Genomic DNA, 12,983 nt, shown 5'->3' with positions numbered 1-12,983 from the left:
AAATGAATTTTTTCCCTTAATATAGTAGTAAACATTTTCAGTTCCTCAAATCTTAAACATTGTTATCAGGTGTGAGGTGGATGAGCGTATGTGCAAATTAGGGGTGGGTATGGATTGGATTTTCCAAAATTCAATCTAAATCCAAATCCAAATCCAAATAAATGGATTGGATTTAAAATTCATATCCACTTTAATTAGATCAAATATATTTGGATTTTTTTAAAATCCATTTAAAGTGGATTGAATCCAGATTAAATCCACTTTGTCAATTACATTAAATTCATTTTGATATGAACAGAGACTAACTTGGCTCGAACTGGGCCGACTCAACCTAGATGCACACAAACTCGGCTCTACATCGATCCCAACCCAGACGACTCGACATCGGTTCGGCCCGGATGACTCGACATCGGCTTGGGCCCGAACGACTCGACATCAACCTCGACCGAACGACTTGACATCGGCTCGGGCCCGTTCAGCTCGACATCAGCTTGAGCCCGCTCGGCTCAACATCGGCCCGGGCCCGGTTAGCATAAGCAGATGTCGAGTGGAGTCAGCTTGGGCTAATGTCGAGCAATGTCGTCTTGAGTCAATTTCTAGTGGAGTCGGCAATGGTCGTTGTCGACTTGTGTCGGCCCAGCTCGATGTTGACCAGAGTCGACCCAGGTCGTTGTTGACTGGAGTTGGCCCTAGTCGATGGCGAGCAAAGTCGGCACAGGACGATGTTGATCGAAGACGGCCCAGGGCGAATTGACCAACATCGATTTGGGCCGATTTTTGGAGTCATCCTGGGTCGATGTCGACTAGCTTCGGTCCACGCTGATGTTGAGCAGAGTCTGATTGAGTCCCTATCGAGCCAACTCCACCCAGGAAGATATCTAGCCAAATCAAGCAAGGTTGATGTCGAGCTACGCCGGCCTAGGCCGATGTCAGGCTAATTCAGTCTGGTTCGATGTTGATTTGGGTAAGCCAGGGACAATGTCGATACGAGTCTTCAAGGGCTGGTGTTGAGCCGCGTCGTTTGAGTCAAAGTCGAGGCAAGTCATTCTGGGCCAAAGTCGAGCTGAGTCAACCATGGGCCAAGTCAAGCTGAGTGACCGATATTGAGTTGACCCCCAGGACCGATATTGAATCGAGTTGGCCCATGTCAATCTTAAGCTCAGTCTTTTAGGTTCGATATCGAGTCAATAAGCTCGTGTCGATGTCGAGTCGAGAAGGTCTGGGTCAATGTCGAGCGGGCCAAGGTCGATATTGAGATGAGAAAGCCTGTGTCGATGTCAAGCCTTGTGGGCCATGGTCGATGTCGAGCCAAGCGGACTCGGGGCGATGTCGAGGTGTCCGGGCTCGAGCTAATCTTGAGCCAACTCGGTTATACATCGGCCCAGACCGACTCAGCCTGGGTCAACATGACTTTACATGGGTTTAGTGACGAGTCAACCTTGGCTCGGGGCGACTCAGCTCGACATCCGCCCAGGCCGACTCCAGTCGACATCCGCCCAGGCCGACTCCAGTCGACATTGGCATGGGCCGACTACCCTCGACATCGACACATGCCAACTCTGAAAATCAGTTAGGGCCGCCTTGGTCGACTTCGGCCTGAGTTGTCTCCGATCGACATCGGCCTATGCCAACTCCGGTTGACATCGACCCAGGCCGACTTCGAAAATCGACTCGAACCAAAGCTGGTCAATTTTGGCCTGGGCCGTCTCTGCTCGACATTGGTCCAGATTGACTCTGCTCGAAACCGACTCAGGATGACATTTTTCGACATCGGCCTGGGCTGACTCTTAAAATCGACCCAAGCCGACGTTGGTCGATTTCAGCCTGGAGACGAGAAGGCTCGAGCCGATGTCAAGCCTTGTAGGCCATGGTCGATGTCGAGCCAAGCGGACTCGGGGCGATGTCAAGGTGTCCGGGCTCGGGCTAATCTTGAGCCGACGCGGTTATACATTGGTCCAGACCGACTCAGCCTGGGTCAACATGACTCTACATGGGTTCGGTGACGAATCAACCTTGGCTCGGGGCGACTCAGCTAGACATCCGCCCAAGCCGACTCTAGTCGACATTGGCATGGGCCGACTACCCTCGACATCGATACAGGCCAACTCTGAAAATCAGCTAGGGCCGACCTTGGTCGACTTCGGTCTGAGTTGTCTCCGATCGACATCGGCCTATGCCAACTCCGGTCGACATCAACCTGGACCAACGCTAGTCGACATCGACCCAGGTCAACTTCGAAAATCGACTCGAACCAAATATGGTCGATTTTGGCCTGGGTCGTCTCCACTCGACATTGGCTCAGATTGACTCTGCTCGAAACCGACTCAGGATGACATTTTTCGACATTGGCCGGGCTGACTCTTAAAATCGACCCAAGCCGACGCTAGTCGATTTCGGCCCGGGTCGTCTCCGATCAACATTGTCCCGTGCCAACTCATGTCAACATCGACTCGGGCAAACTCTGACTTAATACGACCCATGACAATTTCGATCGAAATTAGTCAGCCCAGGTTGATTCCGCTTGACATCGACCCGAGATAAGTCCGCTCGACATCGACCCGGGCCGACTTTGCTCGACATAGACCCGGGCCGACTCGGCTCGACATAGACTCGGGATAAGTCCACTCGACATTGACCTGGGCCGAGTCCGCTCGACATCGACTCAATATTAGTCCACTCGACATTGACTCGAGTCAAATCCGCTCGACATCAATCGGCCCGACTTTGCTAGAAATCGAATCGAGCCTACTTCGATCGACATCGGCCCGGGCCAACATGTCTTGACATGACTCGACTCGGCATCATTCTGGGTCAATTCGACTCAACATCAGCCCGAACTGACTTGGCTCGACATGGGCCCAGGTCGACTCAGCTGGGCATTGTCCCTGGCTTACCCGGTTTGACATCGGCCAGGGTTGGCGTAGCTCGACATTGGCTTTGCTTGATTCGGCTCGGCATCATCCGGGTCGATTTCGACCCGGGCTGTCTCCGATCAACATCGTCCTGTGCCGACTCTTCTTGACATCGACTTGGGCGAACTCCAGTCGACATCGGCCCGGTCTTACTCCGCTCGACATCGACCTATGTCAACTCCTCTTGAAACCGACTCAAGACAAATGGGCTTTTGCTGACTCCGCTGAAATCGATTTAAGACGACATTGCTCGACATTAACCTGGGCCGACAACGCTCGACAACGACCTAGGCCGACTTCGATCGACACTAGCCCGGGCTGACTTCGCTCGACATCGGCTTGTGCTGACTCTGCTCAAAACTAACTCAAGACGACATTGCTCGACATTGGCTCGGGCCGACTCCACTCGAAATCCACTAATAACGACTTTGCTCGACATTGGCCTGGGTCGACTTTGAAAATCGACCCAGGCCAACGCTAAACGGAGTTCTGTGCCGACTCTTGTCGATATCAACCTGGGCTGACTCTGACTTGCATCGGCTCAAGTTGATTCCATTTGACATCGACCCGGGCTGATTCTGCTCAACATCGATCCGAGATAAGTCTGTTCGACATCGACCTGGGTTGAGTCCACTCGACATCGACCCAGGCCAACTTTGCTCGACATCGAATTGGACCTACTTCGATTGACATCAACACAGGTTTATTCTGTTTGACATCAGTCGGTCTGGGCTCACTCCAATTGACGTCGCTGATCCCGATCAACATTGGCCCAGGCCGACCCCGTTCAACATTGGTCCATGTCGGCTATGCTCGACATTGTACCGGACCGACGTGACTCGACATGGACACGGGCTGACTTGACTCGATATCATTCCAGTCTAATTAGGCTCAATGGTCTTGATCTAACTCGATATGTTATAACTATTATTTTATATGTTTTATAAATATTTGTTTTACAATTTAAAGTTTTAACATCTCAGAAAATTATTTTAGAGTGATTTTACTTTAAGAAAAAATAATTATAATATTATGAATAAATATATTTAATTAAGAAAGGTATAAATTTTTAAAAAAGATTTAGTATTTATAAAAAGGAAAAAAAGAGTTTGGAATACAAAAGACTTACTTACCAAGCTGATGTTTAACGAGATTATATCAGTCATAATATGAGAAATGTGACATTCGTTTTGGTCTCAGAAAACCTAACATAACAGGATTAAAGATACTCAAGTAGATTAAAAACTAACACATTACTAAAAAAATAGTTCCTCTTTTTTACATGTTTTTTGTAAACAAAATTTCTTTCTGGTCAAGTAACTTGTTTAAACTAAACATTTACAAGGAGGTAGAGAAATTAGCAGAAAAATAAAAGCCAAATACGGTTAACGTACAATTTTCCAATTATATTTATGCAAATGGGAGACACTTAGTTTCTCCTACAAAGAAGGGGGAATATAAAAAATGATATGCTGCTACAGCTAAAAAGCTTGCTTCCATTATCAACTTATGTGTTATCAGTATATCTAGTTAAAAAATTAAGGTAATGCTCTAACCTTGACTTAATTCAACAAAAAGGTTTTAAGTTAGACACATGAAACCATATAAATGCAAGTTTTTCATGGTCAAAAGTTGGGCAGGTTTAGCTTTTTCCATCTTTACCTTTGTCTTCAATTTGAAAATTTTGCTGGGTAAGTTTTTGTGATTAAAATGTATTATTACAACATAAAGACAAATGGAAAATTTAACACATCAAAGAAATGGCTATAGCGAAACCTGATTATAATCATCATCACTCATATCTTCATTCTCCTCTTTTGCATTTCCATCTCCATCTTCATCTTCTCCTTCTTTCTTTTCGGTTTCTTCGGTTTCCTCTTTTCCCTGCAGGTGAAACCATCAACAACATATTTCACTGGAAAAGGAAAGGTAGTACAAAACTAACAAAATAAAATATTCATGTGGACCAAATGCAATGTTACTCCCAAAACTAATGATCTACTTTTCAACATTCCTTGAACTTAGCTAATGGAGAGTTACATCAATGGGAGTAGTGGTGATGGTGGCAGTAACAATTATAGTGGATGCAGAGATAATAAATTGACGTAAACAATGAAGGAAGGGATATTCAATTAGTGATAGTTCAATTCCTTGAAAATGCTATCAGCAATTGAAATTTTGATTTTACAATATATACCAAGCCAGAAATTAAGAATTGTAGGTTCCAATTCATTCCAAAGGCCACAGAAAACCTTAATGTGTACAGAAAGTGATAAGCATCCAAGTACACGGGAACTACCCTCAAAAGCTAATTATTATAGGAAAAACCTTGAATTTGATCCTACACGTGGCTCCTACAAGAAGTGACAAAAAAACATTGACAAAAGCCTCCATTTGATCCTCCAAAATTACAGTCACCAAATTAGTCCCTCGATAATGTAAACTGCCCATATTAGTCCTCCAAAGATTTTGTCACCAAATTAGTCCTTGATATTTAATTTTCAATATATTTATTAGCCCTAAAAAACCTAAGATGTCATTATATTTGTCCTTATAATGAACTAAAGTAAGTAGTGATGAAAAAAATCTTTGGAGGAGAAACTTTGTAGGGACTAATGAAGTGATACAAGATTCACAGAATAGCAACCATGAACTCCCAAAGAAGAGTATCTTTTCCAGGATATGTCCTGTATAGAGATAAACACACTAAAGAACCCCAATTTTCACAACCCCTTGCAGAAACTGATTTCAACAAAATCCCCTTTCCACACCACTCCCACACAATCCTCTCCAAATTTTAAATACAAAATCACTCAAATTCAAAGTCCTATATAATCCAAAACCCAATTAGTTAAAAGCACTTAAAAGATTGTTAACCAGTGTATCCCTTCCACAAAATAAAACCACATTAAAAAGGCAATTAAAGAAGACAACAATGAACGTGAGTTGAACCCTTCAACCACAAAGCTCTTGAACAGTCAAAAAAATAACGAAAATTTGTTTACCTATTTGGAGCAAATGCAACTACACACTTCAGCAGAAGAAAAATGACTTTTGAAGAATTCAGAACAAGTCTTTCTCAATGTTCAAAGCTGTTTCATTAAAAATGAATCAAGAACATGAGAACTGGTTGCATTCTATTTAGTGTTTTTTTTGTCAGAAACTTCAATAACGAATGTATGAAAATCAAAATCATAAACCTGCAACATGCAACGTTGAAGCAAACCTTAATTAACGAGACCACAAAGGCGTCGAACTGAAGCCACGAAACACAAACTCGTTCTCTTCTCGTGCTCATCACCTGGCACCGTGCGAGAATCGCAAACTGACAAACACATTATCGCAAAATGTAACGAAAAGGAACGACGAAAGAAATAAAACCAGGACCTACGGTGATTCCATTGCAGGTGCGAAGAAATGCAAAAAGGGAAGAGATTGCTATGGTGAAAAGGAAGACTGATGGAGGAAGATGGTGCATTCAAGAAAACAACCTTATTTGGTTGGTGAGAATGCGCCAAACTTTTTACAAACGTTAGGATTGTTTCTTTTTACACTTTTATTCCATCAAATAATTATAAGTTTTTATTGAGATTTTCAAATCAACTTTTGATACAGGTTTTGAAATAAATATTTGGTAATCGCCCTTAATTAAATATACTGTTGAGATTATATTAATTTGTCCTTAAAATCATTATTTTTTTAGTTTGTATTAAAAATATAATTAATAATATTTTTAGTTTATGATAATTTTTAATAAAAATATTTATGTAAAATAAACAAAAAAATTAATTAATTAGTTTTGATTAAATAAATATTTAAGATTAAGAATATTTTTAAAAGGTTTTACATGTCTAAACTTACACTTTTAAAAAACTTTAAAGAATTTAGTTATCAAAATATATTAAAATTATTTATTTATTTATTTATTTATTGATATTTGAAAAAATCCCCATTAATTAACATAATTTTTGGTTAATCCCCACTAAATAAGTTCGTTAAAACCTATTTTTAGTGATATTTTAACAACTAATAACACTTTAATCTGTAAATAGTTATGTTTAAATTATATTTATATAAAGTGAATTTTACTCTTTATTGATATGGTGATCTTAAGGCAACAGAGAAATGTAAATGAGTTATTCTCAAAAAGCTGACAAAGTTAATGTATGAATTTTACAATTAGAATTGTTATTACTTACCTAAGCCGTCAAACCATTCTTTCTATTTTAGACTACTAACCAATTTTTTTAAAGTTTATGAATATTTTGTAAATATTATTTTTTCTTTTTTTTAATAATATATTTTTTCATGTCGTGATTGTATGCGTTAATTTTAATTATTTTAATTCATCATAAAATTATATAGTGTATTCCATACCTAACTTTAAAATAAAAAAATCGAGCTTTTATATAAAAAAAAATTATATTGAAATTTTTCTGAACAACGTAATTACACTATTTGTGAAAAAAATCAAGTTGTGGTTCTATGCATTACTTTTAGTTATTCTAATTTATCATAAATTTATATAACTGTATTCACATTTTTTAAATTTATATGCAGAAATACACAACATGGAAAATATCTAAAAAAATAAGATAAAAATAAAATATATGGATAATATATATAATATAGTTTCTTGTTTTTAAAATTAAAATGGTACCATATAATACACATAATATCTTATACACAACATAACATAATAAAATTAAATTAAAAAATATGGATACAAAAAGTATATGTATATGTAATTTTTAAATATATATTAGATAGTAAATATACATAAGTTTATAATAAAATTAAAAAAAATATCAATATACATACATTTTTAATAAATTAAAATATTATAATATAAATTTATAATTCATTTTAATAAATCTAAATACATGATAAAAATAAAAAATATTAATACACAGACATAAACTATATTTCTGCTAATAATAATAAACTTTTTAATTAATTAAAATAATATTTTTATTAACAAATAATTTTATGGAAAGATATACAAATGTTTAAAGTAATTTTAAATATTTTATAAAAAATATTATGAACCTATCAATACATATTTTTAGAACTAATAATATTTTAATCTATAAATAATTATGTTTATTAGTAATTAACTCGTGAATCAATTAAAATAATATTTCTATTGATAAACAACTTTTATAGTATTTAAAATAATTTTAAATATTGTATAAAAAAATATTATGAATCCTATAAATACAGTTTTTTAAACTAATAATACTTTAATCTATAAATAAATTACTTTTAACAGTAATAAATTCGTTAATCAAATATTGATAATTATCAAATATTGATATTATCAAATACTACACCAATATACTGCTTTTGGATTAAACCATGTGTTCTTCCTTTCATCATATTGAAAATTTGATGTTTAGATAGAGGGAGGAAGAGATATAAAAAGATGATGAAAATACTAATTGATATTAATTACGAACTATAGAAATGAATTAATATCTTAATAGATTTACTGTATTCATAAACTGTATAGTAAGAGTCCAAATTTTTTTATAAGAAAATAAGAAGTTGAACAAATAAGTTGTTTTATAAGTTAAAATTAGTTTATATATAAGATAGTTTTGTATAGTTATCTCATTATAACTTTTTCAAAAAAATCTTATTTTATAGGTGTATATAACTTAGATAAATTTATCTTATTTTTTTTAAGTGTTTTAAGGAGAAATTTATAAAAAAAAAAAAAGTCTTATTTATGCTAATCATAATTCTAATTAAGGAAACAAATCCTGATAAAATAAAGAGGAAATGAGAAATTGATCCTAAAACGATAATTTAAGATATCATAAGATAATTCACATAAACCACGATAATTGGCTAGAAATACAAGAATTTAAGGATATTTAGGATCATCTCATAATTAAAGAGAAATGAGAGTAGAATGAGATGAAAAGATTATGGTGTCCTTACTTTCTCATATAATAATATTAATAATGAAAATTATTATTATTAATAATTTTGTGAATATATATAACATAACATAATTTAAATAATTATAAATAATATTAAAATTATCTAAATAAATTAGCTTAAGTAAAAAAATTAATTTAAATTAATATAATAAAATTATACTTACATTTAAAATTATATTTAATTATTTCTTTGAATTTTACATTTTTTCTTTTATTTATAAATGAAACATTAAATTATTTTAATTAACTAAAATATGCACAAAATTAATATAAAAAAAATTATATATAAAGGTAAATTTGTAATCTTACAATTTATACTATTCAAAATAATTTAAAATATTTTTACAACCATCACATCACTCACGTATCTCAATAAATTTTCTTCACACATCCACTATAAGATATCCTAATCCAAACACACCCACTTTTTTTCACACTTTCTTCTCACACTCTCACTTTTTCACACCCTCAACTTACCAGCCTGAATTGACCAAGCAAGAATGGCCCATAATCAAATTTACCAAGAGCGTTGTCCATCAACATGGGATGTCAATTGTTCACGGAACTCTTTCTTGGCAGGATCCTAAGGGTCCGTTTGGTTCAATAGAGAGAAAGACAAAGAATAACAAAGATTTACTGTGGTTAGGTGAAACACACAAATCAAGAGAATATATTTAGAATAACACGTAAATCAAGATTATTTTTGTGTAGAAAACTTTCTTCTCAAATATGCGAAGAAAGATATATATGTATATATATTAAATTATTTATAAATTGTTAACCTTTTCATTTTAAATTTAAATTGTTATTTATTTTTAATAAAATTATATAATTAAATTTAATATAATAATATTTAAAAAAATAAAAATACTAAATGTTAAATAAGTTTATGTTAGAATAATTATAATAATCAATAATTATTATAATATAATTAATAATAATAATAAATATTTTTTTATAATATATAAATTATATAATAATTATATTAATTATAAAAAATAAAGATAAAAATAATAATATTATTTAATATAGAAATATTTTTTATCAAATATTTATAATTATAAATATTTATAGATTTTTTTTATTAAAACTTATATCATTTAAATATTTTTATCAAATAGTTCTAATATATTATTCAAAATAATATTTCAATCACTAAAAATAATATTTTAATTAAAATAATTATAATTTATAGATAAATAAATTAAATTAATTTTTTAATATTTTTTAAATATAAGGTTAATTTTGTAAAATTATATTTTTATCAATTAAAAAAATTCAATTTTAATTACATCTATCACATCATTCACAAACTTTCATAAACTTTTCCTATCACTACAAGAAAATCATGAAATAGAAACCTTTTTAGATACCAAAATAATTAGTTGCAATAAATACCAATTTTTGTTTTAATTTCTAAAATGGTCTCTAATTTAGTTACTATTGCAATTAATTATTTTAGTCTCTAAAAACTAATTTCTATTTGATGATTTTCTTGTAGTGTATACTTTCTCCTATATTCACCTTAATCCAAACAACACAATTTTCTTCATACTTTTCCTTCAAATCATCTCAAATTCACTCTCTAATCCAAACAAACCATAAAAGTAATTTCAACTTAAAGTTCGTTAATCTACTCCAACCGACAAAAGATGAAAGGCCATGAAGGAAAAAAAGAGAATTAATGTGTGAGTGCCTACTTCTCACTTTCACCTTATACCAAGCTGGCCTGTCTTGAAGGTTTATAGGGATCAAATCGATCTTGTTTTGTAGCCCCTTTAGTTTCAGTCGCCAGCATGATAATTAAATATATGAAAAGATTATTCAAGAAAGAGGACAGAACAAGAAAGAACCTTGTAGCTCCTAGCTATCTATACACGCTCTGCATGGGGGAAATCATAATTGATGTTCAACCTAAACAAATGTTAAAAAAAGTAAGGACTTGGGCATCGCAAAATTGAAGCAAAACAATGAAAAGAAAGTGAGTTTGGAACCTGCTGGTGCCATCAAAAAAGAGGAGGAGGAGGATCGGAGGTGGATGTCAATGGAGGAGGATAGTTTAGGAATATGAAGGTAACAGAGAGAGTGTAGAATACAGATAATGGAGACTTTCTAACAAAGTGGCCATTGACGTTGTTCTTCGCAAAACCAGAATGGTGTCTAAGTTCAAGCCAATTTGGTTCTTTTATGCTGTTTGCTTGCCAAATTCTTCCTCCCTCGAGATCTTTTGAAATCTTTAAAATCCAAAATACAAAAACGTTTTTTAAAAAAAAGTCTAAAAGTATTTTTATCCATAACTCTTTTTTAAAGGAATTTTTATCATTTCATAAAAAAAATTCAAATGATGATTCTTCACCAACTTTAACTTCGCATCAAAAGCAATCATACCTTTTTATATAATAATGTTTTTAAAATAAAAATTCCACACCAATCAACTATCAACAACAAAATATCAGTTTTAACTTAAAAAAAATCAAAATAATCTTATTTTACTTCTTTCTGCAGGAGCATGAAAATTTCAACTTGAATTCCTAATGTATTTTATATCCCTAAATTTAGAGTTCTTGTCTATGAAAACGGGCAATTCAGTTAATTATTCCATATCCTTGACTTCAAAGAAAGGAATAAAGTCTTCTTAAAAGATCTTACGTGAATATCCCTGAATCTTGGTTCCTGACAGGGACACAATAACAGCTGAATTACGGCACAACTCTTCATCTTCTGGTACAGTAGAAAATATACAATAAATGTAAGTAGAGAGTTACTAAAAATAAGATTAATATAATAAATAAATCATAATTCTAAAAAAAATTATAAATCAAAGGACTTTATATGATATATTTATAAAGCATTGTATACCAATATATTTTTTAAAGATCAAATGAATTTAAAATAGAAAATATTAAATGAATGATGGAATGTAATAGCACAATATTACGGTTGAATTGATACCTACATTTTTTATTTTTACTTTCTTCAATAATATAAATAATAAAATTATAAATACTGAAAATTATAAAAAAATATTAACTAACAGTAAAATGTAATATTAAAGATAAATAATTTAAGATAATAAAATCTGAATTAATAATCAAAATTTAAGGTTAATAAAATTTGAATTAATAACAAGATATTAAATTGTAGGTGGGTGAGACTAACTGAATCTTATATTCAAAAGAAACAAGCATTACTTTCAAGAAGAAAGAAATACCTCCTGATCAAAATGAGAATCTCGATTTTGTCCAGTGATAATCGAAATCCAAAGCGTTTCATTACCAGCTGGTGTAGGAAGCATAATTTGGCATTATAAGCATACATATCAGTTTGTTGCAAGATTTTCTCTGGTTCAGATTCTTTACACAATAATATAATAATGAACTGCAGTAAAAAGATTTAGTTTATGCCCATGTCACAATGCACATGTACTGGATGGTGGAATAAAATAATGTTTTTATCTAATAATTTTTCCCCGTCAATTAATATAGCATAAAGCTTAAATAATGTATTGTAGTTTTTTGTCCTCAAAATACTTGAGATGATTGAACAAATAGCTTGAATTAGAGTAAGAAAAAATAGTAAAAATGCGACAGTTGTAGATTTTTATGGAACAATACTAAATCACCACAAGCAACAAGAAAAACAAACGGATGCATTCATCCGTTCAACACCAGATCAAATCATTATACATAAAAATATAGTCACTATAGTCATTCCGCACAACACTAGCAACGAAAGACGTTCTTGATCTTCCAGTGGAAGTCCACCGAGAGCTCCAGCAACAATGCCATGGAGGTAGATCTTGTTGAGGCGTGTGGAGACAAGGAGGTTGTGGAAACATGGCTCGGGGAGCTAGAAGATGATGTAGCGCTTTAGATCGCCATTCTTCCGATTCTCGTTCTTGAGGTGCTTCGTCGGTGATGAGGTTCAGATCCACTGATTTCAATGGTGGGGGACGAGATTTCTTTCTTCGTGCGCTTCTCGCACAATTAGGTTTGCATTAGGGTTTGTAGTCGGAGAAAGAGAGTTTGAAATCTGGAAGAACTTATATAATAAGTATATTAATTATTACAAAACTGTTGTCATTAATTCCTATTATTACAAAACTGTCATTATATTACTTTCT

The sequence above is a fragment of the Phaseolus vulgaris genome, chromosome 9 (genome assembly GCF_000499845.2).
Source record: "Phaseolus vulgaris cultivar G19833 chromosome 9, P. vulgaris v2.0, whole genome shotgun sequence".
NCBI classification, from domain to species: Eukaryota; Viridiplantae; Streptophyta; class Magnoliopsida; order Fabales; family Fabaceae; genus Phaseolus; species Phaseolus vulgaris.
The sequence above is the reverse complement of the archived record's forward strand: the minus strand, read 5'-3'. Positions refer to the sequence as shown.